This window comes from Toxotes jaculatrix, chromosome 14 (assembly GCF_017976425.1).
Source record: "Toxotes jaculatrix isolate fToxJac2 chromosome 14, fToxJac2.pri, whole genome shotgun sequence".
Taxonomy (NCBI): Eukaryota; Metazoa; Chordata; class Actinopteri; family Toxotidae; genus Toxotes; species Toxotes jaculatrix.
In genome coordinates, this window is record NC_054407.1 from 13,396,571 (window position 1) to 13,414,920 (window position 18,350).

Below are 18,350 nucleotides of genomic sequence, written 5' to 3' on the forward strand. Positions count from 1 at the left end.
CTTTGAACGTGCTCTGTCGTGAAAAATAGGAGACAAATCAGACAGTTTAAGATGGATATCCTTACTGGCCACTGTGACCATGTGCAGCAGCCTGTTCTTTATCACCAAACACACCAAACCACAATACCGTGATTACATAATAGAAATGGGCCTAAGAGTTTCATGAGCTGTAATTGCTGATGTTGTTAATAATTACAAAAAATATTTTACAATCAAATGTTTTTTTGCCTGGCTTTAGTCCAGTTTTGGATTTTTTTTGTCAGTTTCAACAAAATAAGAGTTTTAAATACTCATGTATTTTTTTTCTCCTTTTGATCACAGTATGAGTAATTCCTGGGATTCACACACACAGAAAGTGGTGTGAACAGATTAACAGCCAGAAGCCACCCAACTATTCCTCCAGACTTCAAGCTTGAAAACTCCCAATTCACAGAGCTGAGACGTAACAGCAAATTGAGCTCGGGGAATGTGGCTTTGGTTTTGTTTGCTCTGGCCAGGAGATGAGCTTGACTGCTCACTGCTGCTTGCTCAAAACCAGAAGAGCGAGAGAAAGGAGGGAAGGAGGAGAGAGAAAAAAGAGAGAAACAGACAAACAATCTTGTCTGTCTGTTGTTGCCTGAATGCCAGAATTATGAAATAAAATAATGGAAGGAGGAAGCCTGGAGGAACGTGAAATGTTAAAGGAAGAAGAGAGAGGAAGTGAAAATATGTTAGGTGAGTTCATGGAAAAGGGGTCTTTCAGTAATGAGGGGAAAAGAACAGAGGTGAGAATGTAGAGTGAAGGGGGAAACAGCTGGTAGAAGAGTGATTGAAGAGTAGAAAAAAAGAAAGAATCGGTGCATGAAAGTGATAAACACAGAGACAGAGATTCTATGTAGAGGCAGAGAAGGAGCAGTGGCTTCTTTTAAGATGCCATTTGCTCATCCTTGTGTGAACAGCTGATGCTGTTACTCTGGGAGACTTACAGTCATACATTGAAATAAATATATGCTCAGCTTCAGTTATTTTAGGACTATAACATTAAGGTAACTCTGTTTCAATTCTTGATCTGAAAAGACTAAATAGGGTGTAAACCAATATGCACCGAGGGAAGTATCTATAATGGTTAAATTACAACCAGCCCAGAAAATGTAGTCATTTAAAAAGCTTCTTAAAATTAAGTTAGGAAAAACTCAAAGCACATTAAAGAATAATGAGAATTGAGGCAGCAGTAGTGTGGGTCAGGCTCACGAAACACTGGATCCTACATACCAATAATGCAATCAGTGGCATTGTTTTTTATGTGTCTTTCAAACTCCACACCCCTAGTTCATAACTCAGGCTGTCTGCTAAACATTTGTAATCTCCAAGCCTGGGCCAAGATGACCCAGATGACATCAGAAGGTTATTTACTCCAACCTGATAAAGCTCCCCCAGAGCCACAGGAGGCATTATACACCTCTTTTCACAGGCTGAGGAGTACTAACCATGACTAGTAAAATAACCTTAATGTTTAAAATCAATGTTCCAAGTTCCTCTTTAACTCAGTGCAGTTAGATATCGCTAAAACTGTTTGTTTGCACACTCTTGTGGCACCCATCACATAGCTTGTTATTTGATTGATAAATTCTTGTCAAAATAATTATTTCTTTTTTAATTCATTGATTCATATGTGATGTGGTTTTTGCTATTTATATCAAGTTGTCTTACACAGGATTAAACGCATTTACTTAAAAATACACTCAAACAATCCAATAGTGACACTGTTTATCTTAGAGGACATACTATGGAAAAAGCGAAGTTCCAGAGCAGCTGCAGTTTGAAATAAGTGATGTGACTTGTGAATCGTCAGCCTATAGAGTTACTACTGATGGCATTTTGGACATGTGCATTAGCAAGGACACTGACAATTATGCATTCACAAACACCAGATGAAATGATATAACAAACAAATTCTGATAGATGCATGAATCACAGCAAATGATATTATTTCCATGAAACCCATTATACTTTCCAGTATGGTCGTGTTACAAAAGGCCCTTTATGTTTTTCTGTTTCTCCTCTCCACCCTCCCAGTTTATAAGGTGTTGTCAGTGTGCAGGTGGCATCCCCCTCTCTTCATAAAAATGTGGATCTGGCAAAAAAGCGAAGCTGCAGTAAAAGTCAACCCAAACCACTGACACTCACGGAGATTACCGCTTGGCTGGTTTACCACAGAGCACTGATGTGTGTGAGACATTCCACATAACGAAACTGGGAGAACAGGGCTGCAGTTTATTGGTGTCACTGAAAGCTCACACGACAAGATGCAAACCAGTATGTGAGTTCAACAAAAGACTGATGATGGACATGGATGATGGTGTCTTGTTTCCTCTACATAAGAAAGAAGAGGGAATGCTAAGCACATGCTGCCAGAGGCTGAAAGATGATGATATTACATCATCTTTTTCATATGTAACGTTCATTATTAGAGGCAAAGAGTGAGTGAAGTGTGTGCGTAAGGGATAGGGACAGATTGTTATCAAGATTTTCCTACTCCCTTTTCTGTGGGAAATTAGGAGAGCAGAAAAAAGTGCTGAGAATGAGGGTGAGAGACTTCACAGGCAATTTAAAACCCACTGATCCCTTGCATTTTGCATATCATCAAACTCGGCTAATTTGTCAAAGACATCTGACTAAAGGGATGAGTGGGGGGCAAATGAAAAAGAGACAAACAAAGAATACTAACATCTCTAAGAGAGAACCAGATGGGGATAGACATGCGAACAGACTTAGAGACAAGTGTGCAGGTCTAGTCACAGAATGACTTGAAACGCAGCCCTAAGATTTCCTCCTCCCTCCTTGGCCCTGCTGCTGCATCTTGTAAATCATTCTCAATTCACTGAAACAAGCCAGTTGGATTAGCTTGGTTTAGATCATAAACATTTGCAGCACAGACCACCCAGGGAGTGAGCAGAGCCAAGATGAGAGCGTGCACGAGGGTGTGTATGTGAGTGTGAAGCCTTCCTTTGAGTTTAGAGGTGAGCACTGCAACACATACACACATACAAGCCGCAGATAAAGATGTCCTACTGCACTGCTGCTCAACAATGCAGTTCATATTCATTTACTAAAAGAAGAACATTTCTTTTCAGATGTTCATTAATTTTTAATTCATTTAATTATGAGCTGATTGGTTGATTTCTGTATGTTTTTCATTTCTGTGAATGTGCTTTGATTTGTTGTTTGCTGAGATTCAAAACTATGCTTTTCTGATGTGACATTTTACAAGATACGGGTGAGCAAAACCCCAAAACCGAATATATTTGCTTTCCACTGTTTCACGAAACCAGCTGCAAGATGTTAAGTGTCATCGACCCAAACAACTGATATGAAGCATGTTTTCCAGGGGACTTTCACAAATAAAATGCTTTTTTTACTCTCTAAAGTTCAACAGTCTGCGTCACCAGACCTTAAAATTCATTGTTTTTCACTTGAACACAGATGGAGTAATTCTTCTTTTGTTTCTCCCCACATGCAGGAGGGATCTGAGAGCCAAGCTGCTGTCAGAACCAGGTAATTTCTGGGTTGGGTTCTTGAAGAGCCAGAGTGGGAAAAGCTGGGCAACTCCCTGCTGCAAGGCACTGGCACTTTTCTCTCTAAGCTGCTTTTCTGTCTAACTGAGGGTCTGTCTGACACTTCTAACTGTGTGTCTCGTTCATTCCCCTGTCTGTTTGCTTGTTTACCTCTCTGTTAGTTGCACTGAAGGCCAGTCCTGCCATTTATTTCTTTCACATGACTATTTATTGTAATGGCATAAATATGAGACTATTCATGTTTTCTGAAAATTACATTTGAAATAGATGCTTATATTTGAGATCCTCACATTCATGTTTTCAACTGCAGATTTTCTGTATGGAACGAGTACCACATCTTGTGAAACAGAGCAGCGGCGGGAAGATCAAAAAGTAGGTAAGGTGTTAAAAATGGTATTTTTGCCTTTCTTATATTATTCAAAGGGATTGTATTTTTCCAAATGAGGTGCTGCAAAGGGGAGGGTTGTCTTATATTCAAGTTTGTATAGGAATGTACAGGAGTGTGTGAGTGTGTGTGATGAAGAGGTGACTGGTGATGCATTACAGACACACTAATTCCTGTGAGATGATAAGATGGTGGCAGAGAAAGGTAAATATGGAATAATACAAGAAAGAAAAGAAGATGGAGTAAAGCAAGGACAGACAGGAGGAAAGAAAAGAGAGATAAAAGTGAGAGACAGGAATCCCAGCTTAGCTTGACCACACAGTTTCAACAGCAGCTTCCCTGTCTCCTGTGTGTGTGTGTGTGTGTGTGTGTGAGAGAGAGAGAGAGAGAGAGAGAGTGTCTATGTCCACATCCATGTGTATCTTTCTGTGGCCACATTATGTCTGACGGACTGTCCACTGTCTGGGAGGTCTCTCAACCACACAGGGCAAACATGCACAGAAACACACACATGCAGTCTTTGTACATACTGATGAATATAGTATTTTTAAATATTTCTATATGTTACAAAGCATAACTTTTGATAATAAACCTTTCATTCAGAAAAAAATGATCACCTTTTAAACAGAGTGATGGTGATTAATACCAGTAATACCTTATAAATTCTAATTGTAGTTAGAATAGTTATACATTAATTTACCTCAAAGATGTATGCAAAAAATAGTAAATAACAAATGCAACAAAATGCCTAGATTCCAAGTCCTGTCTTCTCTTCTGTAATAGCAAACCCCTAAAAGGCCTAAAAGCACAAATTTAAGATGCTTTACTAAATCACTTCTCTCTTCTTTTGAAATGTTTCATGGGTAAGCAATGACTCAGCAATGAGTTTTGCTCTTTTTATATATAAACCTGTCCCGTTTTATGGACAACACACCCAAAATATTTGGTCATGTTTGATCTCTTTCTATCTGGTGGCCTACATGAATAGTTAAACTTTCCTTCCCTTTCAGCAAAAACAGTGTGAGTGCACATACACATACAGGCACGCACAACTGCATGCACATACACACACACACACACACACACACACACACACACACACACACACACACACACACACACACACACACACACACACAAAAATCCTTTTTTCAACCGAAATAAATGTTTATAGCATTCCAAACATTTTGTGTGTGAGACAGTATGTGTGGTCCTGTCTGCACCTAGCATGAGGTTTGAGGTTAAGGTGTTTGTCTGCTGGTGTGTGAGCTGCAGCGTGTGTGCATGTCTGTGTGTGTGTGTGTGTGTGTGTGTGTGTGTGTGTGTGTGTGTGTGTGTGTGTGTGTGTGTGTGTGTGTGTGTGTGTGTGTGTGTGTGTGTGTGTGTGTGTGTGTGTGCGTGTGAGAGAGAGAGAGAGAACTGAGGAACACCCATGCTTATAAAACAGAGAGAAAGAGATAAAGAATTAAGAAAATCAATCATGTAGTTCATTGCATTCAAACTGTTTAGGAACACTGTGACATAGTGCTTAATAGTAATACAAATGCTGAGGACAGATAACCAGGTAGGCTGATGAAGTTTGGTCAAGCAGGGTTTGATACATTTAATGAAATTAAGTGTTAAATTAGGTTTAAAAAAAGGACATTAAAATATGCAGAGCTTCTGCAACTACATTTGGATGTCGTTTAGTAAAGGGATTTGATGTTCGGACACTGTACTGTGGTTAATTTTTAGGTAAACCCAGTATTAGTTATCAGGCTTTTCAAATTAATAGAAGTTTAATAAAAGATGCATGTAAATTACTGATCACATGATAATACTTGAAAGCAACCTCGATAAAGTCTTTTTTCTTTTCTTTTTTTTTCTCACATAACAGACTCTTGCTGTAAAACAATAGTAACCCACCCTCAATAACAGTAAAGTCATTCATTAAATAGCACACCATGCCTCTTTCGTGTTTTACAAATCTGCGTTATTTCCCCAAAGGACTGTAATGCCAGGCACTATAAAGTACATGGAAACTGTTGTTTGCATTTACAGACCATTATTCAAGTAAATAGCACAACACACACGCATTTGGCCACTTTCACACATACATAGGGACACACAAAAGATGATATAAATGATATACCTTGTCAACAGTGTTCAGTGTCAATGCTGGTAAAGAAGTGTGTTCATAAGTGTTCGCTCTCTCACCTTATATTCATCTGTGGCCAAAAGATGTGTTTTCTAAGTCCTTTCTGTATGACTGCATATCTACAGAACTAATGAATTTGCCATCAGCCTCAGATGTATTTTGTGTTTAGTGCTCATTAGCATTAGCAGATGTTAGCATAGCAACATACTAAACTACTATTTATGATTTTAATGTAATATGATTTGCTTTTATTCTATGATTTTAATGTAATCTGTAAAGCACTATGAATTACCCTGTGTACGAATGGTGCTATATAAATAAACCTTGCCTTGCCTTGCCTACTATGATGAACATAGTAAACACTATAAGAGCTCTACATCAACATATTAGTATAGTCACTGTGAGCATGTTATACTGCTGAATTCTAACATTCAGCTCAAAGCACTGCTGTGATTCCAGCCTCACAGGGCTGTTAGCAAGGCTATAGATTATTACTGTTGTTAAAAATTGGTTGCCTATGGCCACAGGGACTTTTTGGTCACTCAACTCTTACAGGAAAAAAATAGGTACAGTATTAAGTCTTCTTCAGGTTACTATACTATCTGTTCCTCCTGAAATCTTTAAAGAGCTAAAGAGGGCAGTAGTTTACTAAGACTGAGTTTTTATGTTATCAGTGGGGCTGATTCTGTATGTAGGCTATTGCCAGTGCCAGTTCAAGGCCAAATAATAAACTGCATAGCAAAAGCACTCCTACACTTTCAGGTGCAATATCAGTCATGTAAAATTTACTACACTTTTCAATTAATAGTATCCTGTGAAAAAAAACTAGTAGTTAGCTTTGAAAGTCTCTTGAAAGTATCTGCCCACAACTATACGCAAGGACACACGACAGTATGTGTGGAAATGTGTGTGTGTACTACAGAGAGTGTTCGAGACACAGGGAGGAAAGAACAGCAGCCTAATGAGATCTTGTTTCTTGGGAAAAATACTGTCATTTTACGTAGGAGGCTGAGTATCATTTCAAGGGTTTGTGTATCAAAAAGGAGATGGGTGCATATGCTTGCACGTGCACACACACACACACGGTGTACATGTCTGCTCCAGATGTTGAGAATATTTTGTTTCAGTGAAGGTAATGCAGGCTCGCATCGGAGAGAAGATAAATCACAACCCCTGGACAGCAGTGAAGACACTTTTAGAGGCCTTCGTAAACCCACCGCATTCACTTTGTTCCCACATGGCAATATTCACAGATGCTGTTTGGAATGACACTCACATTCAGAGAATAGTAGGACAGGAGTGTTACACAGGGCCAATTATTATCAAAACTTCTCATCAAATTTTATATTCTGCTCCGGAGTAGAGCATGAAATGGAAATGTTGTACTACATAAAATAAAAGATGCTGAGATAGTTGCTAAGCTTTATGGCATTATCAGACATGCACGGACCACTTATTGGTGAAGCATACCCGAGCTGCATACCGGTCAGCAGTCAGCCTTACCTAAACGGACAGTATAAAAGTTAAAGAAATAATTAATGCCTTTATACTTATACAAGGAAAGGAAAGGTCATACATGCCCATCAGAGTTATTGTACCATATTTGACTCAAAAAAGCAGATGTGCAGTGAGACAAATGCTACTTCTCCCAGTAAAATCACTCTGGGTACCGCTGTTCATGGGTGCAAAACTGAGCATTTATCATTGTGACATGATCAAAAGAAAGTAGCACTCTTCTGACCACGTTCCTTCATCTGCACTGGGCCGTCCAACATCACAGCTGACACACACAGAGCTGAAATATTACCCCTTCCTTTGGATATTAGCTGAGCATGAGACACCAGTGGAGTAGCCTCAGACCTTCGTTCATGTGGGGGATTCAAAATCACCAGTGTGGTTTTGTGAGTGACAGCAGTTTCCTGGTCTTGACCACTAATATAGTTGTTGCCTCCTCTCATCTTGATATGGAACCTTTTTTTGTGCACAGAAGGTGTCATCAATTACATCTACCAATTCACACACACACACACACACGGCCGCACGAACCCCCTAGTCTGTCTAGTCTACAAAGACTATAAAAACAAAGGATGAAAAGAAATTCTAAATTTATGTGGCCAGTTCAGTGTGTTTGAAAGGAATAAGCTTTAATTTATAACAGGTGAATCATGTTATATGCTGACGCTGAGCGCTCTAAGTAGTCCAATTAAAGCTTATAAAAAAATGAAAATAAAAAAAAAGATTTATATTTAGAGCTCCTTACTGACTCAATATATCAATTATCAAATAAAATGAAAATGTATTTATTACTTTTCATTTTGCCTGAATCAGACTTGATTTGGTTGACTGGATTGAAAGCTGACCATTTGTTTAGGAATCATATGAATATTTTTCAAAGAACTCTGACTGAAATAAATAATAGGCAAGCCCCTCAATCATGCTGTTAAAAATGTGGACATAAAACTCACCTGCTGGCCTCTGAGGACATTCTGCTTCCACTAGAGTCAGTAAATGAGCACCATCTGCTGGTCTGGTGGAAGTACTGCTGTTGTCTTGGTAGTGTGTTACAATTACACACACACACACATACAGAAAAGTAAACATATGATTTGCAATGCATATGAGGAGAATTAGGGGAAAGTAATGTTGAAACTCGATCTTTACCGAGCTTAACAATAACTCTAACTCTAATAACGTAACTATAAGATGAACTATAACTATAAGATGTTCGTGCAGGTGTAAGGTGCAAGCGTTACAGTAAAGTTTATTTTAAATGTCTATATTACATATGGACCTTTCAAAGCCTTTTTAAATTCAATTTCCTTGTTGAAAAAAAGGTGCAGCACCATAAGAAGCTGATTTTGATTTGAAAATGATGACGGCTGCATCAGTCTGTCTTTTGTATTTGCAGATTTTAATGTGCACCATGTGAAGACAGGTGCTTTTTTTGCTAACACAGTCTTTCTGTTGTCCTTGTAGGACTCAATATGCACAACAACAGATGTGACCATAACTCCTTAGCTTCGGTTGAACTGTCCAGTGTGGAAACTTGCAGCCTGATTATTGAAAGTGTGGGCTGTCTGCTCTGGACATGATGTGACTGACCTTGTTGCTTTCAACCCATTCACACTCCTGCCTTGCTTCACTGGTGGATGTCACAGTGTCACCCACAGGGATGAGGGAGAATGAGAAAGAGAGAGATGGTTGGTAGACATTCTTGCGCTGGATGCTACTTACAAGTTCTGCATTTACACACACACAATACCGCCCCCCAAACATACACACATGCACAGCAAGTCACAGCATCCTCACGTAGATCCCTGGCAAAGCCAAAGCGGTGCAACTGCTACTCCATTGTCAAGCCCCTTAACTCCCTCCCTCCTTCTCCCACTTTTTCTCCTCACTCCCCCCAATCTCTACCCCAGTCCATGCAAGCTGGCCCCTCTCTTTTCTCCTGGTTGTCATGGTGACGGCTAACAAAGCCATCACTTTTACCAATTTCCTCAGAGACAGGTGCTGGCACAATGACTGCTTCCTTGCTGGCTGAAAGGGGAAGGGGCAAGAGGGGTCCATGGGAACTCCAGGCGGACACTCTGAGGGCTGTCCAAGTGTCCTCCTCCCCGGGCCCTGCTGAGAAAAGAAGGCTAATTTGTTGTCCCTGTTTTCCCAGGGAGGGGGGATGCAGGAGGAAGGAAGGAGGGTGGAGGGGGTGCAAGCCAGTAAGAGAGAGTGAGGCAGAAAGAGAGAAAGGGAGTATATGCAAAGGGGTGTCCACCAGTTTTCAAAACAGACCGCCTAATATCAGTCTCCTCTCACTTTCTCCTGCCAATGGGTGGCAAGGTCCTCCTTTCTCCCCTTATTCCTTCATCTCCTCTCGCTTCTGCTATTCTCCTGCTACAACTCTTTGGGGCCGGAAACAATAGCGAGTCATGGCATCATGACTGCAAGATGTTTCAATTTAGCTTTCAGCAAGCGTTCACTTCTCTCTTTTGTGCGGTGCCTTGTGTGTGTGTGTGTGTGTGTGTGTGTATCTGGATTGTAATGTTTAGTCACAAATAAGCAGAGCAGTTTAGAAGTTCTCATTCAAACATTGTATTTATGTTTCATGTTTTCTCTTCTCATATCTATATCATATTGATATCTATCTTACCATATCTATTAAACAATGGTAGTTGCCTCTTTGGACTGACAGTGTAGCCTTTGTTTTGGCGAATATTGAAGTTTATGATCCATAAATAAAACATGTAGATTTTGTTTTGCTGAATATTTTTACATTAGTACTTGATAAGCTGTTGTTTTCTTTAAGTCATTGTTTACTGGTCTCTTTCAGAGCTTGGCTGAAAGAGGGGCTGTCTGTTGGCACAGCTACAAAGTATTTATTGCCCTGCTAAGGAGAGAAGCCATGGTCTTTCAGTTTGAGGGAAGTGTACGTGTGTGTGTGTTCATACATGTGTGTCTTCTTATAAAGTTGTGTGAGTTTGTGCGTGTGTGTGGGAGCTCTTGGTTGAATAGACCATACAAACGGTTTTGTTGGTGGCACAAAACTTTTTGAGGTAACTTGTAAAGCACTTACCTTCTGTGAAGGACATGCCATTCAGCTGCAAAAGACCCTAACGGCTGTTGTATTGGTCTGTGTGTGTGTGTGTGTGTGAGATGATCCGTAATCAATTATTTTCTGGTAGACTGATGATTCTTGTGTTAGTGCTCATGTTAATACTGAAACAAGCTTCTTATTTATGTTTATTTAGAAAAGAAAAAGTGAAAACAATTATAGAACCTCTTTATGATTGAAACTAAACTGAACATCTGACATTTTTTTCTACCTTTTAGGAATTTAAAACATTTGTAGCCCTTTTGTTTTACATTATACAGTACATGTTAAATGTCAAGTGGGTTTGCATTAAACATTAAAATGTATACATATCTGTATATGTATATGCAATTGAACTGTACAGTTACTACAGTTTGCCTTTACAAGGCAGAATGGAGCCCTATGCATCAAGCTACACTTACATCAAAAAGAGTTTACATTCACATACAAAACATTAGAAAACTTTTTAAAGCCAACTTTAAAAACAGTTTTGTATAGAATTGTTGTGTATAATTCTTAAGTTCTTATTTGTAGAAAAATGAGACAATCTCATTGAAAAACGGTTTAATCTTTGTGTTGCATTCACATCATTCGTTCTCAGTGCTCCTGAGTTGTGTTTGCACAATGTACAATGCTGTCTGCCTCAGTGTCTTATTTTAACCTACCACTGGGGGCCGCCAAAATCAGATGTTTTCAAATCTGGCACAAATTGGCTTTAGTCTTGCCATTGAAGACATTTTCCAACTTGCATTTATTACTTTCCTCTCAGGTTCATTACTTCAGTGGGGCCTTTTTAGATCTTGTTCAAATATATGAAGTTTTAGCAAAGATGTTGTGAATATTATCTAAAGATGATGACACATTTTTAGCTACAAATTATGACAACTTCCAGATGTGACATTTGAGCGGGGGTGCCATGAAGTTTACATCTCGGTTGCCACGACACACATCAGCTGACCTGCAGGAAGTTTCTCAGCTGTCAGGGAAATCCTAATGTGTCACGTTCAGATCTATGTTTAGCATCCTTTTGCTACCTTCACTGTGATGCGAGGAGTGAAATACTGGACTCTGGTGTGAAATAGTGCCAAGAGGTTGAGTAAAACATGAGCCAGTAGTTTCCACAACAGAAAGAACACAGACTTTGCCTTTGACACAGTTCAAGTTTTCTGCTGTATTGATAGCTTTATTTATATAACAATTTTTAAAAAAAAGTTGTGAAAATAAAGTAACAGATAATACATGTACTACAAAGAGAGAAAGCAAGGTGATAAAAGAAGAGTTAAAAATAAATAGATTATGATTGAAAGGGTAAAAATAAACAGAATCAATTAGAACAAATTCCTCTGATAAAAGTGAGTTGTAAGAGATGATAACGGTTAACCTGAAATCCTCAGACAGGCAGAGGGTCATGGACTGAAAAGGCCCGATGACAATTGATGAGATTTCTGTGTCTCAGTTTGCATCCCATAGCCAGGACATTAGCTTGCTGGCAGGTTGTGCAACAGACATGCGTCACAAATCTGTTGAGCTGTCGCTTCCCTTAATAAGTTCATCTGTGGAAAGGTTGTCAGTGATACCATTACAGCATATGCTTTACTTAGACCTGACGTGCTTCTTCCTTTCTGCAGCTCATAGTTCCCGTTGCTATGGACTAAGCAAATACTCAGCAAAGGAAATGGTCACTGACAAAAACGCTACTTCTCATTTTGAAATTGAATAAAATAATACTTAGTAATAAGAGAGTCTCAGAAATGACCTTTGAACTTTTACTCAAATTAAATGTGACGTTTCAATTCTGTCCAGTAGATGTCAGTAAAACACCAACATAGAAATGCCTCACTGCTTGAGTTAGCCATGTGCCTCACAGCAGATGTTAGACACTGCAAGAGTCAATCCATTCATGTAACCTGCATACTAACATACTAATGCTGCATTTTAAGTTACAACATTCCAGGTTGTTATATCATAAAATGAGGGTATTTTCATGCAGTCATATCCACTGTGTCCTCTCAGAATCAAGCCCTTTTCCCTTTTCCAAACATTACTGATGACTAATGAAAGACATCATTAAAATCTAAAACTATGCATGCTATTTTTAATTCCAGCCACTTCTTTGTATCAGTGATTATGTTCTCTCATGTGAATCCCAAGCTGTAAAATGCTGCACAGCAGGAAGACACAGGGGAAACAAACATGCGCACTTTGTCTGATTTATTTTCAAAGGAACTGCCTGAGGCATTTTCTTTTCATCATGTAAATGTTGACTTCCCGTGCTCTTCAAAACAACATGTTTATCCATTAGGGGGAGGCATTGTGCAAGCTATTTGCCCGAGTATCCTTTGTGAGTGCAGCTGTGCTGCTTGACCCCAGCCATCCACCTCCTCCATTCTTCCTCATCCTTCCTCTGAACTGTTTATTCGCTTTTCAAATGAGCACAGTCAGGTAGCAGAAGACAGTGAGGTGGTCTGATTTGAGTCTTCATTCAGGCAAGTGATGCATTTGTGTACAAAACCTGAGTCATTTGGCTGCTTTACATCGCAAGCTCCTCTGCAGCTCTTGCTCTAAAAATATTTTTTTATTCGCTCCAGTGGTCCAGAACCTAAAAGGACCAAGCAGTGACAGCTATGACCAGCTGAGACAATCTACTGTAAGATGGTGTTGATAAGCCTGATTCAGCTGGGGAGCAACCAGCACTGGAACATGTACGTCATCACATCAACAGTTATTATCTCATTATTTTCCCTGGGTTTTTTTTCCTCTTCATGTGTTTTAATGAGAGTCTAATTAATGTTGCTGGTGCAACTGGCCTACATATACAGTTTGCCTCGCATGCTTAATAACTCACAGGAAATTAATATTCAACAGTTCACTGTTTTCACTGACTGACCTGACACACAGTAAAGCGTCAAAACACAGAGTAAGTGTCTTTCTTGTTCAGACATAGATTGTCAAATATGAAAACAATATTGCATGATTTTAAATCATATTTTAGATGAAACTCTAAAACTCTATGTTCACTCTTAAGGTCTTACAGTATAGTGTACAGATCAGTGTCTAATACAACAATTGGAATAACACTGAATGATGTAAAGCAGGAAGAGAAGGATGTACAGTACAGTACAAACACTAAGTGCAGATTTTCTGCATATGTACATAATGTCCGCAATTGTAAGAAAAGAAGATTATCACAGTAATATCAGTCTCCTCTTTCATCATGACTTGAAATCCACTTATGTCAGCTGCCTGTTCTTTCCCTACTTTTGCTTTGAAGAGTTACACGCTGGTATATATTTGGATTCAAAAAGAACAAACACAGGGCTGCTTAACTTGTGTCATTACTGTAATAACCTGTCTCCTTCTTTTGCTCTGACCCCGCAGAGTGATTCATAGACTCAGACATTTCAAAGCTAAAATCAGTCACCCACGCTGGAGATTATCTGACTGTTGCCCTGCAGGACAAGGCAGAAGCACACACACACACACTGTCTTTCTCAGTTGATACAGTGTATGCAGTGTGCAGTGTATATTTGTCTCATATTTTTACCATTATCAACAAAGCATCAGCCCATTACTGAATTTCAGTTTGTTGGAAGATTAAAAGTGCCTGGAGTTAGGAATGGGAGCTGTTCTATTTACGGTAAATTGGCAGTTTGCTAAAGTCCAGATGCATTTACGCTTGCAGATTAATCTGCAGACTTACTGTGCCGTGTAGTGATGTAATCAGGGATGCATTACTCTGTTTCCAACCCTCTTAATGTGGACTTTTGTACATCAAATTTGCTTTTTCCTCTTTCCTTTTAATCTATTCATATTCTGCGTCAATGTCCTACTTTTAGTTATGCATTGTTCTATTCTGGTAACATACACAGTAGGCAAGGGATCCACACGCAGGCAAGCTATAAAACACACTCTCAGAGACTGACTAAGTACTTGCAGAGACTAAGTGCTGCAGATGTTTTGGGCAAAAATAGTAAAACGGGGAGAAACAAACAGTATTTATTTCTGGAGAGGATTTTCTTTACAGGTGCTCATGTAACAGCTGTTTCCAGGTGACCAAGACAGAACTGTAACTAGGCTTGAATCTAAAAAAAGTAGTCTGTGGTGTTATTTCCCTGTTTGCTGTGTCAAGTGCAGGACACACATAGCCTGAGAGAGATGGGCTTATGAACTGAGGACAGACTGTTACATGAAATTTTAGTGACATAGAGATGGAGGACCACATTCGTGACAGAGAGAAAGGAAGGAAGAAAGAAAGGAAAGTGAGGACTTATTTTGATGTGGGTTCAGCACAGTAGTTGAACAGGCAGCAACGTGACTACAGAGACAGATGGACCAATGAATCAAACAAATCTAGCTTCTTTTCTTTAGGTCTTCTTTCATCTGTTGTAGAAAGTTATACTGGCAGTCAAACACCAAATCTTCAGATCAGATCCGAGACCTGTTTTCAGGGACACCGGTTCATAAAGACCAAAGACCACAAAACACTTTAATACTCATTACAAGCAAAAACTTACAATGCATTAAAAAGGAAGGTTAAATGATTTCAGATGACAAAGAAGAGTGATTCCATAATATTACACTATGCTATTAATGGGCTATTAAAGTCAACACTGAGCACGTCCCTGATGTGAAAATTTGCACTTGAACTTTCAAGAGTATAAATGATGTTTTGTCTATAGCCACAGGCTCATGAAACTTAATTGTTTTTTTTTGTGTGTTGGTTTTAAAACCAGAGTCCGTTATTAACTCAGATAAAACCATAAAGTGATGGCTTGGATTAGTCTTTGCTTATCAATTAGGTGATAAAAGACATCACTTTACACTGGAAGAAACAACTGAGCAGGAAGATCAGCAGGAAGTGTTGTGCTTAACAACAGTAAAGCTTTATAGTTATAATATCAGATTTAAATTACATCAGAAGCTTGGTTTGCTAACTTCTCTTACAAGATATTTTACTTCTGTAACAGATTGTTTTCTTCCATATTTTTCCCCCTATGGTCTCAGTTTTGTTCAACATTTATATTTATGTCTTACATGTGACACAAGAGATAAGCACAAATCACCAATGCAAATGCAAATTGATGAGTACTGATTTAAGTACATCACACTGAACCAACATCAATCTCTGTTTAGTCTGTCTTAACAGGATGCAGGAGACGTTGCTGCAGTGACGAGTTCAAAAGCAAACAGGAAGTCAGTGCTATGTTGTGTGGAAATTTCACAGAAATTTCACTGCTTTATGGTTTTCACCATGTCGTCTTCTGCTAGTGTTTATCTTCAGTCAGTCAGCTGAGTCCTCACTTGCATTTATGCATATTGTCTTCCTCATTACATTAAATCTTTCCCCTTCAGGAATTTGTCACAGATTTGTTTTATTTTGTTCTTTATATTTGCTATGACTATTATTGTTTGCTTTGTACTTTTTGCATTGATTGATATACATCTATTCTGTGCCGTAACATACATCTTCCACCGCTATCCTGTATCCCACGTAGTGAATCTCACTCCCCCTCTGTCTAACACATACACACACACGCACAGACTGCAATCGAGCTGCAGTTGCCTTAGATTGATCACTCTATCAGCTGGCTGTGCTCCAGCACACTCTCTTCTCTATAATCCAATGACTGCAGCACTGTGATAGGAAAAGAGTGTCTACGTCTGTGTCTGTGAACAGTTCATATGTGTGTGTGTGTATAAGCACATGCACAGTATATGTGCCTCAAGTAAATATAACGTTGTGATATCCCTCCCGTCATTGCCACACAGAAATATCACCATGCTCAGTGCCCTACAAAAGCTGCAGAGTTGGTCTGACTACATAAGAACTGCTGCTGGTTATTCACTTATTGTAAGGTTACAACATCTCAAATCTGGTGCTTGAATACATCACTTGCCAAATCCTGTACTGGATAACATTTTTAGATTTCAGGGAAACTGTGACAATAATAGAGGAAGTACAAAGAGGCTACAGGGCTCTCATATTTATCTTAGCCTACATCCACTTAATGTTGACTCATTTTTCCTCTTAACTGTGAATATATATAATACAACAAGCTGTGATTTGTCAGATTCTTTAATACGATTGTATTAAAGGCCTTCTTATGATGCCCTGGGATAGTTCAGGCTGCCAGTGTGCCAGAATTTTCTTAGTCAGAAAGCCTTGCTTTCACAATGCACCATCTGTTGTCATTTTCAGTTTATGGACACAACCATTGTGTTCCTATTTTGCATGACATTTACATGTCGGTTGACAGTTGAACCCACAATACCACATATAGTCTCATGGTTAAGAAACATATACAATCCAGAAACTGACGATAACACCAGTGTTTGCTTTGCTTCAGTTTTGGTCACAGTGGTTGGAAAAGCAGATGGCACTGTTTGGCAAACATCACTAATAAGTTGGATATTTGAATCTTTGTATGTATGGTGAATGCCTTTATTCTATGCGTCACCTTTGGCTACCTCAGAGTGGCGCTGACCGTACTTCTGCACTGAATACTTAGATATTGTCAAGGGAAACTAATCCTCACAGCACTTGCTCATTGCTTGACCCAATGAGCTGCACAGAAACAAGTTTTTTTTTTTTTTTTAATTCTCTTAAATCTTCCAACTTTTCCTGAACTCCATCTGGGGAGAACTGGCCATATGGAGTAGAAAGAGTTTTCCCTGTGGGCCGGTAGTGAGAGGAAGAGCTCCAGCATGAAGGGATGGCTGGGAAGTATGAACCACAAGTTTATTAGATTCATTTTGTCCTTTGTTATCAAGACACTTAGTTACTGTATTTTTTTGTTTGCTTGCAGACTGGTGCTTTCACTAAAATATCCCACATCCAATGATTTGCTCTCTATTTGTTGCTGTTGTATAATCTGCATGGTCAAATTTATTCAGTGTTTTGTTGTTTTTTTTATCTTTCTTCTACCATGAACCATTATGGTTAGAAAACACTGCACAATGACAACAAAACAGTTAATGATGATGACACAATCTTTTCTGTGCTTGTTATGTAAGACATGAATGGCTCTGTTATTCTCTGTTGACAGGTAATTCAGCTGAGGCTATACAGGGTGAAATAATAGGAACTATAAAAGCATCTCCATCAGTTCTGTAATGAAAGTGGAGTGCTGTCACTTCTGTGTATTCACACAGCAGCTCTTAATGTTATACACTCTAGTTTGCTGATACAGAGCATGTGTCCACCCATATGCAGATACCCACCTGATGTGCAAACACACTCAGCAACCTGTTATAAAATCGACTGTCAGCAAAAAGTAATGAAAAATATTCAGTTGCAGAGGTGTTGCTGCCAGGCCATGAAATGGACAGTTTGTTGATGTCCTGATGTTATTGCACAATTCCATTACTTTTCATCCGCTTGTGCTGCTGCCTTATTCCCAACAATAGCAGAAGAAAGGACCATGCTGTGAGCAAAAAGAGTGACATGACGTTACCCTTCAAATATGAACTCTCCACTAGTCATGTACACATTACTGCATTTGCACAGCACTCAAACATGCAGCTGGATCACTGTACACATGCACACGTGTGCGTGCGTGCACAGACACACACACACACTCCATTTACCGGTTTTATAGTGGACTAAGCTGATAAAAAATAAATGAACGCAGTGATGGAGGGAAAGAAAAGGAGGGAACGAAAGGAGCAGTGGGTTGAGAGAAGACA